Consider the following 6,332-nt stretch of genomic DNA (forward strand, 5'->3'; position numbering starts at 1 on the left):
AACCCCCAATGGAGTCCTTCCCAGAGCCCAAGTCACTTCTTCCTGCTCCCTCATTCCACCCTGGAATTCCCAGCTCCAGCTCCTTCCTGCTAGATACATCTTAATACCTAATCAATAGCTAATCTAATCTTCCTTACAACAGGTTTAACATGTAAATTTCCTTTCACATGTTCTCCCATATTCTCCTGTTGGGTTGGGAACTGTTCTATGTCCTTGGGTATAATTTCAACTGATTGGTATTTGAGGACTTTCCAGGTAATGCTTATTTTCTCATTTTCTCATGACATCATTGAGGCTAGCACAAGCAAGTTGAGAGCCTGCTCCAGGCAGCTCAGCAGGAATTTATTGGGATTTGGGAGCAGGAGGCCCCCACAAGAGTATTGTCTAAAAGATAATGAAAAACCTATTTTATGAGACTAAGGGATAGAAGTGCTCATCTGTTTTTAGGCAGGAGAACCAAAAGCCAGCCTTATGATATGACTGAGAATCAAAAAAACTTATGCTGTTGAACATAAACAGTTTGGTCAAGCTTTTCCCTTTAAGGACATTCTACCCTTGGATACATTACCAGGCTATGTAAAGTCTGTCTCTGGAAAATTCTACTATTTATGATTGCTTTCATTCATTGCTTTCAAAGCAATGCTCCCAATGTTACATATCTAAAAGAGCACAGAATCCTAAAGCAATACTGTAAAAATCTCACTAAGATAGATAAATGGGGGTAGGGCAGGTAACTATCTGAATGATTCAAAAGGAATACAGAAATAACTTTTAAAAAAACAAATTGTTCCAAGAATTATGCCCAAAGGGCTTTAAGAGAATGGGTATATTTTGGTCCGGCAATACCACTGTTAGATCTGTATCCCAAAGAGATTTTTAAAAAAGGGAAAGGATCTGTTTATACAAAAATATTTATAGCTGCTTTTTTGTGGTGGCAAAAAACAGGAATTTGAAGGAATGTCCCTCATTTGAGGAATGGCTGAACAAATTGTGGCAATGATGATAATGGAATACTATTGTGCTGTAAGGAAGGATGAACAGGATGATTTTAGAAAGAGCTGGAAAGACCTACATGAACTGATGCAGAATGAAATAAGCATAACCAGGAAAGCATTGTACATAGCAATAGCAATATTGTGGAATGATCAAATGTGATAGACTATGCTACCAAAAGCAATATAATAATCTAGGACAATTATAAGGGACTTACTTATGAAAAAGAACTATCCTCTTCCAGAGAAAGAACTGTTGGAGTAGAGATGCAGATGAAAACATATGATTTATCACTTATTTATTTGAGTATATGATTTGGGACTTTGGTTTTATAAGCTTATTCACTTACAGAAACAAATAATATAGAAATATGTTTTGGGTGATAATACATGTATAACAGTGGAATTGCTTGTCATCTCTGGGAGTGGGCATGGAAGAGGGGAAGGAGACAACATGAATCATGTAACTTTGGAAAACTTATGTGTAAATTTGTTATTGGAATAAAATAAAGATACAATTTTAAAAAATTGTTCCAAGTGCAGGTAGATGGTTCAGTGGTTTGAGAGCCAGCCAGGCTTTCAGGAGGTCTTGACAGAAAATCTTGGGTTCAAATGTGGCCTCAGATACTTCCTAGTTGTGTGACACTAAGCAAGTCACTGTCTTAGAACTATTGATTCTATATTGATTCTCTTGAATGTCAACATAGAATATTGATTCCAAGATGGAATGTAAGGGTTTTAAAAAATAAAAATAAATTATTCCTTTAAGTTACATACTGTAGCTATACTGAGTTCTTTGGGAACTTCTTTAATAAATGACTGTATCTCATTGCTTTAATGAATGAATGCATTTCAGTACCAAAAGATGAAGTGTATTTTGAGATACTGAAAGAACTTGGCAGATGTGATTGCTGAGCTCTGAAAGATCTCTGAAAGATTATGGAGCAAGAGAAATAGTGCAAAGGTGGAAAAGGGCAAATGTCCAATCTCTACCCCTCCCAAACAAATATAGCAATAGAAAGGGTAAACTGTAGTCCAGAGAACTGAATTCGATTCCTACTGAAATGATAAAGCCAAAGAAATGGTTGGTGAATATCTGAAAAAGGAATCAGGCATCATAAAAGCCTCCACAAAGAGATGACCAGGGCAGATAAACTATGTAAGCAAGTTCACAACAAGGATTATTATGCACTGTCTTTGAATAGCACTTTGGACAGTACATGGTGCTTAACTAAATACTCTGTCATCTATCAATCCATCCATCCATCTTTCTATTTGTTTTTCAGTCTGAGTCCATTATTTTCATTCACTCATTTTTTCTTTCTCTTCTTTCCTTTCTTTTTTCCTTCCTTCCTTTCTTATCTATCTCTATATCTGTTGATCATTTTACTGAGAGTATTTATCTAGGTGTCTCTCTGTCTATCTACCTATTTACCTCATTTCTTTTTTTGACAAGTAACTAGACTGATAAATTAGGAAAATGATGTACATGGAATTTATTTAGATTTTAGCTTAACATCTGATAAAATTATTCTTACTCTTCTTGTGGAAAAGATGGAAAGATAGAGGCTAGATAACACAACCATTTGGGGGATTTGGAATTGGTTAAATGGCAGACCCCAAAAGCATATAAGTGAATGTGAAGAACTTATTGTATGCAAACCTAATTCATTATTCATTTAAGGTAAGCATTCTTCAGGTGAATGCCCCAGGAATCTGAACTCTTTTTTTAAAAATCAATGACTGAGTAAAGGCATAGATGATATGATCATCGCATATGCAAATGACACAAAACTGGAAAAGATAATTAGTAAACTAGAACTCTCCAAACTTTTTTGATCATGAACCTACACCCAATATATGTATTAACTTTTAATATATATATTATATACATGTGCTACTAAAATAAGTATACCTACACAAAAATAATTTACAAGAATGAGCTAAATATGGCATCATATTTTGAAAAGAATATTTTATTTACCCAAGGTGCACAGTTCCTTTTTATCCTTACTAATTTATTAATAATGCTACCTTAGTACAAGCAATCTGATTGTGTTTCATTATTTTAAAAATTATAATTTTATAATACATTTATAGGTCAAGTTCAGTTTATTTTGATACTCGATTTTAATGGCAATCATAGCTTAACAAAAAGATATCTCACAAAGTTACATCAATCCAGATGGAAGAGATACATTATTGATCATGATTACTAAATCATGATTCTCATGTTTTAATCCTTCCATTCATGCAAGGGTGTTGATTGAAATTCCTTTGTTTCATTTCTGTCTTCTTTTATCTTAATCAGTTCTTCAAAATCTACTGGGATATATTTTAACATGTGTTCAAAGCTTATAGAAACTTATCATTTGTGAGATTTTAAAACAGTTTAGAAAATTCTGTTTCCACATTTGTTCTTTTAAAAATTCAGATAGGGGAGTTTTCATAGGTAACGCAAACCCAAAGAGGAAAGGGCAAGTATCAAAGAGGAGAGGGTGATAATATCTTTATTTATTTATTTTAGTTAGAATATTTTTCCATGGTTCCATCCCTCCTTCCCCCCTCCCAGAGCCAACAAGCAACTTCACTAGGTTTTACATGTATCATTGTTCAAAACCCATTTCTATATTATTAATATTTGCAATAGAGTGATCATTTAATGTCAACATCCCCAATCATATCCTCATCGAACCATGTGATCAATCATATATTTTTTTCTTTTGCATTTCTACTCCTACAGTTCTTTCTCTGGATGTGGATAGCATTCTTTCTTGCAAGTCCTTCAGAACTGTGCTGGATTATTGTACTGCTGCTAGTAGAGAAGTCAATTCAATTTAATTGTGCTGTTGGATTTAAAAATCAGTCTGGCAGTCTACTGAACTATTTCTGGCCTGGGCAAGCTACCCCCAACCCCCAAGGTTTCCCAGCACAGTCTTCCTTATCTCCCCCTATCATAAACCTAAAACTGAAGCTATCTTATCTGATGAATATTAACCTTCTTGAGGAATGTTTGTCTATGTTTGCCTGCTTAACAATATTTGCCTATTTAATGTATATTTGCCAAATGCTTCCAGACCCCTGACCCTGAAACCCCCCTCCCCAGATGCTTCCTGACCACCTGTCCCTGACACTACCTTGATAATTATGTATGTACCAACCCCCTTCCCCAAACATTTCTATATAAACTCTTGGCTGAGAATTCCAAGGGGTCGTTCAGGCATGCCTCTCTGCCTAGCGACCTTTACTATTATTGCTAGTAAAGAATGAGCCTCTTCTTACATATTGTATTGTCAGTGTGATTCTTCCTCCGGCCACGAACCTGGGTTAGGTATTAAAATTTGGGTACAACAGTGCCACAGTGTGTCAGTCTCTGTGTACAATGTTCTCCTGGTTCTGCTCCTTTTGCTCTGCATTTATTCCTGGAGGTCTTTCCAGTTCACATGGAATTCCTCCAGTTTATTATTCCTTTGAGCACAATAGTATTCCATTACCAGCATATACCACAATTTGTTCAGCCATTCTCCAATTGAAGGGCATCCACTCATTTTTCAAATTTTTGCCACCACAAAGAGCACGGTTATAAATATTTTTGTACAAGTCTTTTCCCTTATGATCTCTTTGGGGTATAAATCCAGCAGTGGTATGGCTGGATAAAAGGTAGGCAGTTTTTTAGCACCTTTTGGACATAGTTCCAGATTGTCATTCAGAATGGTTGGATCAGTTCACAACTCCACCAGCAGTGCATTAGTGTCCCAATTTTGTCACATCCAGAGGGTAATAATATTGAAGACTGCAGAAAAGTCAAGAAAGATGAAGACTGAGAAAAGGCTTGACCTCAGAGAGAGCAGTTTCCATTTAAATAAGGAATAAGTTGAAAAATTGGGGAGCAATTCCAAATTGCTTTCCAGAATGGCTGGACCAGTTCACAGTGCAATCAATAGAGCCTTAGTATTACATGTTATGTGGTATGAAATATTGGTCTACATCTAATTTCTGCCAGTCTACTTTCCAATTTCCTCAACAATTTTGATGGATAGTTAAATTCTTGCCTCAATAGCTAGCTTCAAACACTAGGTGTGTACTATTTGCTTCTGTATTTTGTATACTTAATGTGTTCTACTGATCTCTAGTTCTTAACTAGTACCAATTTGTTTTGATAATTATAGTTTTGTGGTATAGTTTGAAATCCGGCACTACTAGGCTCCTTTCACTTTTTTTGTTTCCCTTAATATTATTGACCTTTTGTACCACCAGATGCATTTCCTTATTATTTTTCTAGATCTATAAAGTGGACCTTTGGTAGTTTAATTGATATGGTAGTGAGTAGGTAAATTAATTTAGGTAGCAATGGCCTACCCATGAGCAATTAATTTTTCTCCAGTTATTTAAATGTGAATTTATGTATGTGAAAAGTATTTTGCCATTGTGTTCATGTTGTTCTTGTATGTGTTTTGGCAGATATTTTATATATTTTGTAGTTATTTTGAAATTTCTCTGTCTCTTCTTGCTGGATTTTATTGTAGTATGCAGAAATATTGATGATTTATTGAATTCATTTTCTATCCTGCATCTCTGTTGAAGTTGTTCATTGTTTTAAATTTGTTTTAGTTGATTCTTTTAGTGTGATCATTTTTGTTTCTTCTTTGCTTATGTTTATTCCTTTGATTTTTCCTTTTTTATTCCTATGTTTATAGCATTTTTAGTACAATGTTGAATAGTAATGGTCTACCTTTGATCTTATTGAAAAAGAACTATCTAGCTCACTCCTATTACAGATATCTCTTGATTTTTTTAACATTTATTAATATTCATTTTTAACATGGTTACATGATTCATGCTTCTCCTTTCCCCTTCAACCCCCCCCCCGGCACCCCCACTACCCATGTGCATTTCCACTAGTTTTGTCTTGTGCCCTTGATCAAGACCAATTTCCAAATTGTTGGTAGTTGCATTGGTGTGGTAGTTTCGAGTCCACATCCCCAATCATGTCCACCCCAACCCATGCGTTCAAGCAGTTGTTTTTCTTATATGTTTCCTCTCCTGCAGTCCTTCCTCTGAATGTGGGTAGCATCTTTACCATAACTCCCTCAGAATTGTCCTGGGTCATTGTATTGCTGCTGGTACAGAGGTCCATTACATTCGATTTTACCACAGAATGTCAGTCTCTGTGTATAGAGTTCTTCTGGCTCTGCTCCTTTCGCTCTGCATCAGTTCCCAGAGGTCTCTCCAGTTCGCCTGGAACTTCTCCAGTTTATTATTCCTTTTAGCACAATAGTATTCCATCACCCGCATATACCACAGTTTGTTCAGCCATTCCCCAATTGAAGGACATACCCT

The sequence above is a fragment of the Gracilinanus agilis genome, chromosome 6 (assembly GCF_016433145.1).
Source record: "Gracilinanus agilis isolate LMUSP501 chromosome 6, AgileGrace, whole genome shotgun sequence".
NCBI classification, from domain to species: Eukaryota; Metazoa; Chordata; class Mammalia; order Didelphimorphia; family Didelphidae; genus Gracilinanus; species Gracilinanus agilis.